We start from the raw sequence: 16,633 nt of genomic DNA, 5'->3' as shown, positions 1-16,633 counted from the left end.
AGAGACCGTGCGGTATTATTGTAGGTAGATATACACGCTGTCCTCTGACAAGCAGCAACGTGAGTGAACATTAGGCTATCAGGAAGAGAGTCCGTGCGGTGTTAGTGTAGGTAGATATACAGGCTGTCCTTTGACAAGCAGCAACGTGAGTGAACATTAGGCTATCAGGAAGAGAGACCGTGCGGTGTTAGTGAAGGTAGATATACACGCTGTCCTTTGACAAGCAGCAACGTGAGTGAACATTAGGCTATCAGGAAGAGAGACCGTGCGGTGTTAGTGAAGGTAGATATACACGCTGTCCTTTGACAAGCAGCAACGTGAGTGAACATTAGGCTATCAGGAAGAGAGACCGTGCGGTATTAGTGTAGGTAGATATACACGCTGTCCTTTGACAAGCAGCAACGTGAGTGAACATTAGGATATCAGGAAGAGAGACCGTGCGGTGTTAGTGAAGGTAGATATACATGCTGTCCTTTGACAAGCAGCAGCGTGAGTGAACATTGGGCTATCTGGAAGAGAGTCCGTGCGGTGTTAGTGAAGGTAGATATACACGCTGTCCTTTGACAAGCAGCAACTTGAGTGAACATTAGGCTATCAGGAAGAGAGACCGTGCGGTGTTAGTGAAGGTAGATATACACGCTGTCCTTTGACAAGCAGCAACGTGAGTGAACGTTAGGCTATCAGGAAGAGAGACCGTGCGGTATTAGTGTAGGTAGATATACACGCTGTCCTTCGACAAGCAGCAATGTGAGTGAACATTAGGCTATCAGGAAGAGAGTCCGTGCGGTGTTAGTGTAGGTAGATATACACGCTGTCCTTTGACAAGCAGCAACGTGAGTGAACATTAGGCTATCAGGAAGAGAGTCCGTGCGGTATTAGTGTAGGTAGATATACACGCTGTCCTTTGACAAGCAGCAACGTGAGTGAACATTAGGCTATCAGGAAGAGAGACCGTGCAGTGTTAGTGAAGGTAGATATACACGCTGTCCTTTGACAAGCAGCAACGTGAGTGAACATTAGGCTATCAGGAAGAGAGTCCGTGCGGTATTAGTGTAGGTAGATATACACGCTGTCCTTTGACAAGCAGCAACGTGAGTGAACATTAGGCTATCAGGAAGAGAGACCATGCGGTGTTAGTGAAGGTAGATATACACGCTGTCCTTTGACAAGCAGCAATGTGAGTGAACATTAGGCTATCAGGAAGAGAGACTGTGCGGTGTTAGTGAAGGTAGATATACACGCTGTCCTTTGACAAGCAGCAACGTGAGTGAACATTAGGCTATCAGGAAGAGAGACCGTGCGGTATTAGTGTAGGTAGATATACACGCTGTCCTTTGACAAGCAGCAACGTGAGTGAACATTAGGCTATCAGGAAGAGAGTCCGTGTGGTATTAGTGTAGGTAGATATACACGCTGTCCTTTGACAAGCAGCAACGTGAGTGAACATTAGGCTATCAGGAAGAGAGACCGTGCGGTATTAGTGTAGGTAGATATACACGCTGTCCTTTGACAAGCAGCAACGTGAGTGAACATTAGACTATCAGGAAGAGAGTCCGTGCGGTATTAGTGTAGGTAGATATACACGCTGTCCTTTGACAAGCAGCAACGTGAGTGAACATTAGGCTATCAGGAAGAGAGACCGTGCGGTGTTAGTGAAGGTAGATATACACGCTGTACTTTGACAAGCAGCAACGTGAGTGAACATTAGGCTATCAGGAAGAGAGACAGTGCGGTGTTAGTGAAGGTAGATATACACGCTGTCCTTTGACAAGCAGCAACATGAGTGAACATTAGGCTATCAGGAAGAGAGACCGTGCGGTGTTAGTGTAGGTAGATATACACGCTGTCCTTTGACAAGCAGCAACGTGAGTGAACATTAGGCTATCAGGAAGAGAGACCGTGCGGTGTTAGTGAAGGTAGATATACACGCTGTCCTTTGACAAGCAGCAACGTGAGTGAACATTAGGATATCAGGAAGAGAGACCGTGCGGTGTTAGTGAAGGTACATATACACGCTGTCCTTTGACAAGCAGCAGCGTGAGTGAACATTGGGCTATCTGGAAGAGAGTCCGTGCGGTGTTAGTGAAGGTAGATATACACGCTGTCCTTTGACAAGCAGCAACTTGAGTGAACATTAGGCTATCAGGAAGAGAGACCGTGCGGTGTTAGTGAAGGTAGATATACATGCTGTCCTTTGACAAGCAGCAACGTGAGTGAACTTTAGGATATCAGGAAGAGAGACCGTGCGGTGTTAGTGAAGGTAGATATACACGCTGTTCTTTGACAAGCAGCAACGTGAGTGAACATTAGGATATCAGGAAGAGAGACCGTGCGGTGTTAGTGAAGGTAGATATACATGCTGTCCTTTGACAAGCAGCAACGTGAGTGAACTTTAGGATATCAGGAAGAGAGACCGTGCGGTGTTAGTGAAGGTAGATATACACGCTGTCCTTTGACAAGCAGCAACTTGAGTGAACATTAGGCTATCAGGAAGAGAGACCGTGCGGTGTTAGTGAAGGTAGATATACATGCTGTCCTTTGACAAGCAGCAACGTGAGTGAACTTTAGGATATCAGGAAGAGAGACCGTGCGGTATTAGTGTAGGTAGATATACACGCTGTCCTTTGACAAGCTGCAGCGTGAGTGAACATTGGGCTATCAGGAAAAGAGACCGTGCGGTATTAGTGAAACTGTTTTATGTGAATGGCAGCATTTGCGCTGCTGCATTGAGAGAGTATCGCTGACTAAAATGTCTGAGGAGAGGCCCGATGTCGTTTAAGGACGATGCTAATGAAACTGAAAAGCGGGTGTGAGTCTGGCGTGGCTCCTGGAAGAGGAATTGATGAGGCTGCTGCTGTAACTGACCGAGCAGCACGTACCCCGAGTAACGCCAGTGCTCGCGCAGTATAACGACAAATGTCCATCCCACGGTCAACAGCACGGAAAGTTTTGAGGTCTGCATTAGACACGTACTAGTACATAATCCAGACGGTGCAGCAACTAATACCTGATGATTCGCAGCAAGGTTCTGAATTTGTTCTTCAGTTGCTGCTACGGGTAGAAGTTGATGACATGTTGCCGGACATAAGGGTATCTGTGGAGTGCCGAGGCACATTTTACACCACAGGATGCAGTGAATATACAGACTGTGTACAGCTAAATCGTTTGTTGTGCAAGAATAGCCATTATATTTACTGTATGTGACTGACTGTGTGGTCTGTCCTTCTTTGAACGGAATACAGCCAGAGGTCCTGTCAAGTGTACGTTATCAAAATGTTCAAATGTGTGTGAATTGCTAAGGGACGAAACTGCTGAGGTCGTCGGTCCCTAGACTTACACACTACTTAAGCTAACTCACGCTAAGAACAACACACACACTCATGCCCGAGGAAGGACTCGAACCTCCGGAGGGAGGGGCCGCTCAACCCGTGACATGGTGCCTCAAACCACGCGGGAATTCCGTGCGGTTGCACGTTATCCAGACCTCTGTGAGCCTGCTTTAGGAGAGCACATCTGTGTGGAAACCATTGTTTTCATCCAAGATCTATAATAAGAATATCAGCATTATGGCTTTCTAACTTGTTTCATTATTTATGGCCACATCTCATTCCTAATCCGTTACGTAACAAAACATTTCTGTGCGTCTTCCTTGCAAGTTGGAATGTTGTGGTAAGGACTATGGGACCAAACTGCTGAGGTCATCGGTCCCCACGCTTACACACTGCTTTATCTAACCTAACCTAACTTACGCTAAGGACAGCACACACACACACACACACACATGCCCGAGGGGGAGAACTGGAACATCCGACGGGAGGAGCAACGCAAACCCTGACAAGGCGCCCTAGACCGCGCGGCTACAACGTGCGCTTCTTCCTTGCATTCACAGCGCCAGATATGCTCCTGGTGGCCAAAATTAGAACTAATTTTTCTGGCGTAAATCGGTTCTGCATAACGCATTAAAATATCTACCAAATTGCGCTGCCGTAAGATAATTAGAGCCCATGCTGGATGTCCACGAGTTGCTATATTTTCATTATAACCATCCAGTAATTTGTGTCCTTTGCTAGTATGAAACTATTGCTACACCATTCTTTTCACTTTTTTTTCTCTTTAACTTGATGATTTCAGTATTGTGTGTTGTGAGATACGAGATGGTGGATTGCGAGATGAGATACGAGATGGTGGATTGCAAGATGAGAGGCAAGTGACGAGCTGCAGATCGGCCGAACCAGCTGTGGCGGGCGAGGCGAGGGTTGCGTGCCGAGGTTGTCCACAGCGGACTGGCGGCGAAACGCCAGGCCAGGGCGAGCGAGGCCGTGCGCCTCCCAGACAGGGTGGCTGGGCTCGTCCACATTGGGATACTGTAGCGACAGTAAGTACACTAAACTATCGGTAATACGGCCATCAGTAGTCCGGCCTCTCAGTAATCCGGCATCTAGTCGTTCAACCTGAAATGACGCCTACAATAATGAAATCTCGTCTGCTACAATCTTGTTAGTTAATTATAATGTTCAACATTCCTGTACACTTTGAAATTGTGGCGTTACTTAAGGGCCATTATCATGGCTTCTAAAGGGAAACACCTTATGTTACACCTCAAGCACAAACTCGAAATTAGATATAAACTGAACTGAGGTTCTTCGCAGAAAACCATTGTTGCTGACAACAGTCTTGGACGAGCAACTACTTATGACCAAAATTCAGCAGAAAAGAGGTAATCATAAGCTCACAATAAAGTTACGATGAAACTCATGAAAAAGACACAGGAGGAGAGAACATGAGAATGTCTCAAACTCCTTCTGCTGAAGCTGGAGACGTCTTCCTGGAGTACATTATGCAACAATCAGAAACATGGCAGGACCTATGAAATGCTTGTAAAGCCGTTGTGTATTAAAGCATACTACCGTCGAGTACCATCGTAGTGACAACTAAAACTTTGGGACATGTTTAAGAGTGAATGACGGGTAATACTAATATGCATGTACATACCCAAGGACTATGTTTTCTGTATCTTTTGGTTTGATAAGGTACATGCCCTCTCAACATTCCGGCACTTCCGCTAACCCGGTACCGATATGTGCGAGGGATAGCCGGTTTAGCAAAAGTCTACTGTACTGTATATCCACCAAAAAAACATAACGGGATGACTTGGGGCACTCTTTATGTTTCTTCGATTTTTTTCTCAGGAATTGTGCAATCTAAGAAAAGAATGTGTGTATCAAAATGAAGCGTTCATTTTCGTAATTTAGATATCTTAAATTTTGCCATTTTGTTTTCACTTATTTTATCCAGAGTGCTATATTCACACTACCAAATGGGGAACTTGGGGCACTCGAAGTTTTAAATATCGGGCATAAATTGTAGTGCTCTTTAAGGTGGTATAATTAAAATTACATAATATTAAAGCAAAAAAATGTTGTAAGCAAAAGAAATATTGCTAAGCTTTTTGTTAGGCACCATAATCTTAAAATAGCCAATGGCCTTGTCGCAGTGGTAACACCGGCGTCCGCAAGGTCACCGAAGTTAAGTGCTTTGGGCTTGACTGGCATCTGGACGGGTTACCGGCCAGTCTGCCGAGCGCTGTTGGCAAGCGGGCTGCACTCAGCCCTTGTGAGGCAAACTGAGGAGCTGCTTGACAGAAGCAGCGGCACCTGTCACGAATATTGACTACGGCCGGGACAGCGGTTCGCTGACCTCACGTCCCTCCATAATCCACATCTGGCGACTCCTATAGGCCGAGGATGACGCGGCGGTCGGTCGGCACCGTTGGGTCTCCCAAGACCTGTTCAGACGGAGTTTACTATTAGTTTAGTTATAATATTGAAATATTTTCCACATATAAAAGTAAAACGATTTTTTATACATTTCAGCCGTCAGTTTTTGTTCGTGTAAATTTACCTCACTCTCTGCTTTCTTATGGGAATCAGTAATGCCACAGCGAACAAAGAGAGGAATAGGTTTGCGCAGAATTTGTGCAGCAGAGACTTCTTGATTGCCTTCATCATTTTCAAAGATTTAAATGCCTTATGGTTTTTGAAACTTTCTCGTAAATGAAGATTTCGCTCTTGAATCTCTTATGATCATTAGTTTCCATACGAACGTTTTTGGAAGAATCTGGATTTTTCGTCTAGCATAGTTAAGATTTACGGTAATGAACCCCCATGCATTAACTCATCCTCTGGACTGATAGGTATTGAAGTGTTATTGCCGGTTTTTCTAACTGGCGTAGCTCTGTGCTAAACGTAATTTTCGTCAGATGGGAGATAAACATCTTTGTGAGAATCGTCGCTCTGACATTTTCATTTTATGACTCTCAAATTTTCTAAAGCAGAACGGTTGGAAGTTGAAGGTAATGCAACGTATCGTTACAGGAGGGTGGGTCAATCAGTGTCATAAAATCATAGCTTTCACCAGGAGGAGCAGAAAGTATCGTTCGTCTCACATTAGGAAGTTGTTCAAATGATTCAAATGGCTCTGAGCACTATGGGACTTAACTTCTGAGGTCATCAGTCCCCTAGAACTTAGAACTACTTAACTAACCTAAGGACATCACACACACCCATACCCGGGGCAGGATTCGAACCTGCGACCGTAAAGGTCGCGCGGTTCCAGACTGTAGCGCCTAGAACCTCTCGGCCACCCCGACCGGCTTAGGAAGTAGCTGTCTCTCCTTGTTTATTATGCATAAATAAGAGAAATGAGTTTTCCACTTTTCTCCGTTTCTTCCAGTTTCATCCTTATTTTCACTACATGTTTTAGGAATGACCTTCAACACCTCTTGTGTATTAAATGGAAAAATCCCAATTCGCTTGAAAAGTTAAACGTATTCTTGAGTTTTGGAGGAAACTTGTCCTTCGTTATATGACCGCGATCCTTATGTTTCCATTCTTCTAAAATTTTTGGCCACTCAACGTTCGGCGGACGGAATTAAGCCTGGAACAGGTGTATCGAATTATGCTATTTTTCAAAAACTGACATATTTGGCCCGTGGCTGTGTACAGAATATTGGTTGACTCTTACACAGAAGATTACAGCAACAAGCCAATTTTTATAATGGTATTTATTTACTTAAACAGCGCCGTCACCGGTTTCGAATCGATAGGTTCACCTCCAGACGGCTAGTTCACGTTTTACGTTACATTTTGTACTTTGTGTCCCCACCTGAGGAAAATTCCTTGGGGTAGTGATGCCCTACAAGCAAAACAAGATGGGAGATAACGGCTTTTTAATTGTAATTGTGCATCACGACGATTTTAAGTGATGTTAACAAATTATTATTATTAAATGGCAGATATTTCTACCTTCCATTTAATAACAATAATGTGTTTACATGACTTAAAATCGTACTATCCACAAGTCCAACAGGCATGCATCAATGCAAGAGGACGTACTGCTTGTTGTTAAAGGTACTGGTGTCTACAGCAGTCTGGACCATCACCTCCGAAGGTCTGGCTAAATGGTGGTACAACATGCAATGTGTGGTTTTCATGTGCAATAAAAAGGGCGGAAATGATGTTTATGTTGCTCTCTATTCCGAAATTCACGGAACCGAGGTGATGCAAAACTTTTTTTGATATGTATATATTAACCTGACTTCTTTTAGAGAACTAGCACTCTTTGGTTAATCTCGACGTCATGTTTCTGCACAATCAACAACATATCCCAATCATCTAAAGTTTACGGTGAATTTACAAAACAAAATTTCGATAGAAAATGTGCGTCCAAAATTTTTTCTTTGTTTAGTGAGGTTATAATTCAAAAATTAATCATGCTTACACTATTAGATCCCAACAACTAGCAGTCACTCCTATTTCACTACTATTTTTTTGAAAATTTTCTGAGCATTTTCAAATGATTTGAGCTAGTAATTACATTGTTTTCAAATTGTATGCTTTCGTTTGAGAACATCAGCAGACCATCATGTAAACATTGTTCAAGCTGCGAAGCACTTGATCATCGGCAGTGGACGTTCACACAGTGCCAGAGCTCTGTCTTCACCAAGTAGCTGGGAAATCGCTAATCTGTCGTCTTCCAGGAGATAAGCTGGCGGCGACTCCGTTATCCTCTGGGGAACATTCACGTGGGCATCCATGGTTCTAGTGGACCTCGTGCAAGGAGTATCGTACACTGGTTGCAGACCATGTACACCCGTAGAAGACAGTTATGTTTCCCAACTGCAGCGGCATTTTTCGACACGATAATTCGTCATGTCACAAGACCATCAGAATGGTTAGAGGAAAACACTCGTGAGTTCCAGTTGATGTGTTCGCCCCTCAACTGGTCAGGTCTGAAACCAGTCGAACATATCTGGGACGTGACTGGACGTGGCATCGGAGCTCATCGCGCCCTTCCCCGGAAGTTACGGGAATTGGACGACCTGTGTGTGCAGATGAGGTGCCGACTCCCTCCAGTATCCTAACCAACTCTCATTGTTGCCCTGCCCTGACGCGTGACCGCTGTTGTCCGTGCCAGAGGTGGACATGCCGACTATTAGGTGGGTGCTCATAATGTTCTAGCTGATCAGTGTATTGTGCACGAATGCAGATAGAAAACAAATAATTCAGACTGAATTACTGAGCTTCAAAATAGTCCGCCAGTGCATAAGCATAGCGTTGCCGACGATGGGGTGGGCGCTGAGTGACATTGGCGTTGCCGTCAATGTATGCCATCTGAAGCTGAAACGCCGTGAGGACATTCGCCCTATTTGCAAGGCGCCTCCCACGCAATGATTTCGTCAGTTATGGAATGAAGTCGCTGTCCCATGGACTGAGGTCTGGTGAATAGGGTGGGTGCGGAAGGATCCATCTTCTAGCACTGCCAAGCTCACACTGAATGTTTCAGAATGCTGGTACTGAGCCGTCCTCTTATGCGGTCGCCATCTTTCGGTTGATTTCAGTAATGTTTGTCGAGGGTTTTCGGATGTATTTACTGCAATTACAAGATTCGTAAGATATCCTCTATTTGCCATGACTTGTAGAATTATCCTTGCATGTTGCTGACAGGTTCCCAAGAGGAAATGTAGGTGATTCTTGTTGCATGAGCACGAATAATTAGCGTGGGCGATATTTGTTTAGTCGTCATTTTAAATTTATGTTTGTGGTAAGTTTCTATGGAACCCAACTGCTGAAGTTTTCGGTCCCTAAGCTTATACACTACTTAATCTAACGTAAACTAACTTGTACTAAGGACAACACACACACCCATGCACGAGGGAGGACGCCCTAGACCGCGTGGCTACGCAGCGCTGAGTCGGCATTGCAGGCATCGCACCGAGACAAGTAGAAACTGAAGTAGTTGCTTGCGACAAGAATATCATTTGATTAATAAAGTCCAACTGACTAGCGCGAATATTCAAGGTTGCACGATCATGAAAATACGAATCAAAGCTAATTATTCCGAGAGAATAATGTTTTGTGTCCCACAAATTTTAACAAGTATACTTTTCGTCTATTTAATTTGCTGGGTGTTAATTAGGATGAGTTAAAACTGTTTCCTTGACTGTTTACAGTTACGTGAGCGCCTTTTCACGTCTACCGCTCTCCAAATAAACTTCCCGTATAACACTCGCCGCGGTATTGCCACGTCATCCGAGCGAGTATAATTCGGCCGCGACCCTTGCAAGCAACACAAGGGCAACTCTCTCCGGAAGGACAACAGACGGCGCCCACGCCACTCCTCTGTGGCGAGTAGACCTAAATGTTACTCCCTAAAGGGCAGATGTACAACCTTGCGCATATGGCGCTGCCGTAGCGGAGAAGCGTGCTCAGCAGCTGAACAGACCACCGTGCCCGCAAGACCTTCGACGTCGTCAGAACGCACAATGAAGAACCGTCTGTACTGCTACCTGGAGGTGCTGAAGAGCTTCCGTAAGACTTACGATATTTGACAAAAACTGGTAAAAATTGACTATGTGACTACCGTTCTGGCACTGAAACAGTGGGAGAAGTAAGGGAGGGCGAGGAAGGTTTAACATATTGTCAGTGACAAGGTCATTACATAAAAACCACGAGCTCGCATTTCCGAAACTATGAGGAAGGAATTCGGTAGTGTCTTTCTGAAAGGAACTTATTGGTTGGCTTCCTTGTGAACTCGAAACCTCTACGAAGTTTTCGCTAGATATGCGTAGGAGACAGCAGTATAGTTGGTATGCTCTCGAAATTTTAACAGCAACAGACCTACTGCTGCACAGTGCCTCTCTTGTAGCGTCTGCCATTGGCGTTGCCTGAGCAACGCCAAGACGCTTCTGTGCTTCCTAAACGACCCTGTGGTGAAACGCGCTGCTGTTTCCTCTGTCAATCACATCTGATAAGGAATAACAAGTTCACGAGTAATATACAAGTTAAATGTTTATTTGACACTACAATAGTGAAGCCATAGTCACAGTACATATATTTTTTTGTAAGATGTACGGTCATAGTTTCCATTATATATTCTCAAAGTGATGTTTTAGATTTGAAAATGACGACGTAGTTCGTTGAAACCGGTAATGTCAAACATTTAAGTTATATTTTGGTCACACAACTTACGAAAATTATGTCTGAATATAGAAATATACAAGTAAGAGACAACCGAGGATTTTGTAAGCTACTTCTTCAGTAGCTGGGCCACACATAATTTTTCCTCTGAACTGCAGTCTTGCATCCTCCTTGCCTATGCTTAGTTCCATGTACCTGTTCCACTTTAAGTTGTTCCATACGCATAGATCAAAATATTTACAAAGTGTAACTGCTTCAAATGATTGTTTCGCAATCTCGTCATCATCCAACAATGAGGACTCCGCCCACGTACGCGCCATATGTTACATTTGTTTATGTTCAGTGTCAGTAGCCGTTCACTGTGCCCAACTTACAACCTCTTTAGAGCTTTCCACACTTCACTACAGATTTCTACCGATTGAGAGTCCAGGGTCGAAGTATTGTCTTTCTGCTTTATTTACTATAAATTGAGTAGCTGAAAAACGCGTTTTGACATCGCACTTTCTGTAATGTATTTTCTTGACTGATACTGTATAATGCTAACTTTACGTCTCCGGTTATCAACTAAACGAGTGCGTATAACTTTAATTTTCTGAAATTATCCGTCGCTAGTATTTTTTTTTTTTTTTTTTTTTTTACATTTCATTCATTTGAGGAATAGATTCGTTGATGTTAATATCGGGCGCTGTGGCGCAGTGATAAAGCACTGAACTGTCATTAGGACAGAGTGGGTATCAAATCCCGCTGTTGTGTTAAGTCATATCAGGAAAAAGGACCTAGATTAAACATTTTATCGTACAATGAAGATGTACCTATAGCTACACATTATAAGAAAGAACAGCTCCTACTATTTTGTTGGATATGTCGCGTTTTATTATTCATGTCTTTTAAGTGTCCACCACTGTTGGGGATGACATTTTCGGCACGAACATGCTCACTGTCGTAAGCTTGTGTAGAGGGTCGCTTGTTGTACCCTCGATTTAGGCGTGAATGTTCCTTTGAATCCTTAATCGTCGTTGGCTTTTTGGCATACACTTTGTATTTCACAAATCACCACAGAAAAATTTCAAAAGCTGATAAATCGGACGAACGGGGTGGCCAGTTGGGGCATCAACATAGCGAGAGTACGACACAGTACGGAAACATTATGCGTAAGGATTTTATGGACGATATGGCCCTGTGAGCAGTTGCACCATCCTGTCGGAACGACTGCATATGCTTATTGCTACGGCGCACTTCCCGCATTACAATTGTTGCATCATAACAACACATCGGTCGGATGTTACTGTGGTTGTGCCACGAGAGTCGATGTCAAAAAAGTACAGACAACAACACTTTGCGCAGACATGCCACGCAACACATTAACTTTCGCGCTATGAAATTCTCTTTCGTGCAGTTGACGAGGGTCGGTCGGCACACAGTACTTAAAGGTTTGTTTTTTTCACATGGCCAGGTAAATTAAAACGGGGTCTTGTCGGACGTCATGAAATTGTTGAGAAAAACGCTTGGAGTGTCGATCATTTCCAGAAGCTGTGTACAAAACTTCTACACTGCCTGCTGATCTGTGGTCAATAATTGCTGCTCCGTTTGGAGCTTGTAGGAATGGAAGTTAATATAGAGATTCAGCAATCCTCACACACTTCTATCGGAGATGTTGGGAACCTGCGAATGCCGACGAACTGACTGCGCAGGACTTCGCTGAAAATGAGCTGTGCTGCTGGGGTACGATCCGTTCGAGGTCTACTGGGTGGCGATTTATTCGTTGCGCATACTGTTGCTGTGAACCGCAGAACCCATCTTGTGGTCAACTTCTGGGATGGAATTGATGTTTACCATCAGTATCAAAATGTTCACGAAACAGACGCTGCGTCCGCACGACTCTATCAGCACACTTCATAAACGAGTCAGTTGCGAGCAGACGATGTTCGTTTGGCCAACGACTCAGGTTGACTGTAATGCTTTGAACTGCGCTACGCACGCGTACGAACATTAACTCTCTAGGAGGCCGTGGACAACAATAGCAGGCAATTTAAAACAGTTCATTATTTCTGCTGCATCCTGTATATTCCCTGCCTAATTCTAGTCTGGTGGAGGCTCGTCCACCATCTCAGATGACCTTGTCCATGAACGTAAAATGATATCTTTATATGCTCCTTATTTTTAGAGATTTTGTCCGATTTCAAAAGAAATTTACGGGGGGTGGTGAAAATGTATGGAAACACCGCGAGAAATTATACTCGAACATAAACGCACATCCTCCCCAGGCCTCCAGTCACGCTGTGGTATCTGATCACGATTGGCACCAGAGCAATATTCTTAATATGTTGTAAATGTCAGTCATGCTTGTAACTGTGTTCTGTGTCGTTGTGAGTGCATTATGTTGGAGCAAAATGACTTCGAACCTGCGCAGATAGTTGGCACTCGTATGGTGGGTGCTTCCGCAACTAAGGTAGCGAAAGTGTTTGCAGTTTCGAGAGGCACCATACCGAAGCTATATCAGCATACAGGGAAAGAAGAAATCATCATCCGCTAAGTCATTAAGTAATAACTAGGACGACAGTGTGTGTTGAATGTTCGTGACAGACGGTCATTGAAGAGGAGTGTGACAAGAAATAAGAGGACGACATTTACAAAAGTCACTGCAGAGCTGAATGTCGCACTTACGAATCCTTTCATCGCCAGAACAATACGACGGGGAATTGTGAGGCGAGCTGGAATTCAAAATCCACTCATCAGCCATGGAAATACTCGTGAAACGAATACATCGTGCCGAAGCCATTAAACCTGGACTCTGGAGCAAGTCTTTTGGACGGATGAGTCTTGCTGCAAACTGGTCCCAACTTTTGGCCGAGTTTATGGTCCAAGAAGGTGTGATAATTTGGGGAGCAGTATCGTGGTATTCAATGGGCCCAATGGGCACTCTGCAAGGTAGCAATATTGCAAGGAATTATATGACCATACAATCTTCGTTCCCCAACGATGACGCCGTGATGCAAGTGACAGCACCCTTGTTCACACAGCTCCCATAATCCAGAAGTGGTTTTGTGAGCACCAGGATGAACTGTCGCGTCTGCCCTGGCGGCCACAGTCGCCATGTCTCATATATTATTGAGCCTTTGTGTTCTAGATTGAAGAGGAAGACGCGTCATCCCTATCCACTGCCATCATCGTTAGCAGAATTTGCAATTATTTTGCTCGAAGAATGGTATAAGATCCTCTTGAAAACTGTACAGACCCTGTATTTACATTACGAGACGACTGGGGGCCGTTATGAAAGCGAACCGTTTTTGTACACCGTGTTAAGGATGGTAACGTAGCGTTTTTGCTGCTTCCATCTGTTTGTCCTCCCGTTACACCATGGCGACACTTGTGATTTTGCTGTTTCATTGTGACTGCCTGCTGCGGCCCCCCTGAAGCAGCTGGCTAATTGACTGCCTAAAGTGTTTAAGTGGAAGTCGCGGAAAAACAGAAACAAAAGACATTCTGTGTTCTCCGTTTCAAGAGGAACAGTTCAGTTACGTCCGTGGAACATTTTCGCACGGAGTACGGCACTACATCACACACAGTTCAAAGCCTTCGGTCATGGCACCAACGTTGCAAGATACTGGCTGTTTATGTAAGGGAAAATCTACAGGTCGTTCCCATTCTGTATGGGGTTCGGTGAAAGACCCGCTATGTGTCTCCAATGCTAATAACTTGTTGAATTGCGACGTTGCGTACCAACAGCGGTTAATGCACTACATCCAGCCGGTACAGCCACGCTAACAAATGTATGGATCGATTCTGGCCATCGTCTGGATGTTTGTCGTACGTCCTATGACGGCCACATCGAACATTTGTGAAAGGCAAATAGAAAGTTAGATCGTAAATTAAATACTAAAAGTTCGCAAACAGTGTAGGTGCAAGATATACAGGACATGTTATTAAATAATCAGATGGTTCTTTTGAAAATAAACCCCTCGTAAGTAAAAAATTTAACTACAGCTTCCACCTTTATTCATGTATAAAGATATAGTGCAGCGAAATCGGATGATTCTCTTTGAATCTCCCTGTGCATTACCACAAGTCACTATAAATCATTCCTTTATCTTTTCAGTCTTTTGTTGCTCCGATACTTACCTTAATCTCTCTAACACCCCCTTCCCTCTTCCCCCCTCCCCCCGTCCTCGCCAACCGTTTTTGATGTCTCAGTCTGTGAACTTGATTATTACCAGATTCGGATATTTCGGCCGCAGCAGCCGCAATGGATATTTATAATTAATCTTTTACCTTACTGCGGAATGAAGCATGTTGCGAAACTTCCTGGCAGTTTCAATTCGTGTGCTGGTGTGGGATATAAACCGGAGATCGCACCTATCGTGGTACGTTCTCTTACCTGTGTAGATATCCCAGGACAAATCATGAGTCACCCTCACAGCTCAGCCTTTGCTCAGCCATACCTCTCTTTAACGTTGCGCCTCTGAGTTCCTGTCCGGCCCATGTCTTTAATGTGTCAGGGAGTTCGGCTGAGAGCATGTTTACATGATATTTCCTCGTCAGTGCCCTCACTCTTTCCAGATGATATAATAAAAATGATATGTTATAAATAAGTAACGATTTTTCACTACAATTAGCTTCTGCATAGCGTAATATAGCACACGAAATGCTATGATGACTTTCGAAGTAGAATGTTGTAACGATACATATTAAAGGCTTTACTTTAATGAAGTATGCGATCCCTTCCAAATTCAACCAGTTTAATGAGTATTTATGATTATAGAAAAGTTATTGTGTATGTTAACAATGATTGCACAACATGTCTCCATAAACAGTCAACCCATTAAATTATACTGAATAACTGACCCACACAAAAGTTTATATCACTTGATCACTGATACAGCAAATGTCATCATGAAAAACACTAAGTTTATCTTAAATAATTAATATGAAGTACGAAAAATAGTGGCCAACTTACGTATTTTGGATCTCCTTAAATAAAAATCGCCCAGTGAAACCTATTTGTTCACTAGGAGCGTTTTCACTCAGTATTCACGTAATCAATCCTATTTTAGACGAAAACCTATGTATTTCTCCATAATTCATGTTACTTACTTATTTATGCAAATTAGAGAAGTCAGTTGACAAACTTCAAAAAAATGGCCTTTTTGTAACAAAGAATTATTCTGTCAAGTCAACAAATCTGTCTGTCATTTTAATAACATGTTAAATTATGTCACTCGATGCAAATTAATAACTTTTCTGCACAAATTATGATAACAGATGTACATGTGACTCATAAGCTATATCTCTTTTTAGTAGTTCTTTGACAATGTTATAAATACAAGCAACGAGAAGGGTCGAGAGAGCAGTCGGAGGCAGTAGGGCAGTCGGAATGTCACTTTGGTGAAGTGTGTTTCTGTGTTATTGTTTGGCAAAACAAGTCAAAGAACATGTAAAGGAAGTACTACTTTGTGTTGTGTTATGGTCTTTGGTGGACAGTGGAATCAATATGGCCACCAAAGTAATAAATGTTTGATGTTTACATACGTGTTGGTTTCGCTCGTTCTTTATCATCAAAAGCACATGAAAAACACGGAACCTCATGTGTTTACCCTAGACAACCAAATTTAGAGCCAGCATCAGCAACGAGACACCGCAGCGATCCAGCAAGCAGCAGCGATTACTACAATACAATATTTTGTAATGGCGCCAACCTAACATCAAGTGCTAACAAGCTCCGTAAATGGGAGTGAAATAGTGCGTTTATCAGCAATTAGCAAAAGATATCTACGACGACTTGTGGCGGTACATTTACAAAAGTGGGGGCTCGTCCGGGATCTTTAAGTGCATCGATGATAATAGTGCAGCGATAAATTTCGTAAGTGCTTAGCACTCCAAAAAATTTTATTTGTGCATTGTGGCAACAGTGAAAATATGTCAAAAATAAATAAATAAAGTGTGTTTGTGCGACTACGAAGAACTATCATCACACCGCTCGGAAGATTAACGTCTGGATTATGTCAATGGATTTCATCAATCAAGACTTCAGCTTCGATAAAACTGAATAGAAGTGAAGAAAGCCAACAAGAACACCGATCACGACATCATAGCATAAAGCAAGGTATTTTGTTGTTGTCATTTAAAATAATTATTAGTGAAAATGTCTCTACCTGAGA

Source organism: Schistocerca nitens, chromosome 2 (assembly GCF_023898315.1).
Source record: "Schistocerca nitens isolate TAMUIC-IGC-003100 chromosome 2, iqSchNite1.1, whole genome shotgun sequence".
Lineage (NCBI taxonomy): Eukaryota > Metazoa > Arthropoda > Insecta > Orthoptera > Acrididae > Schistocerca > Schistocerca nitens.
The sequence above is the reverse complement of the archived record's forward strand: the minus strand, read 5'-3'. Positions refer to the sequence as shown.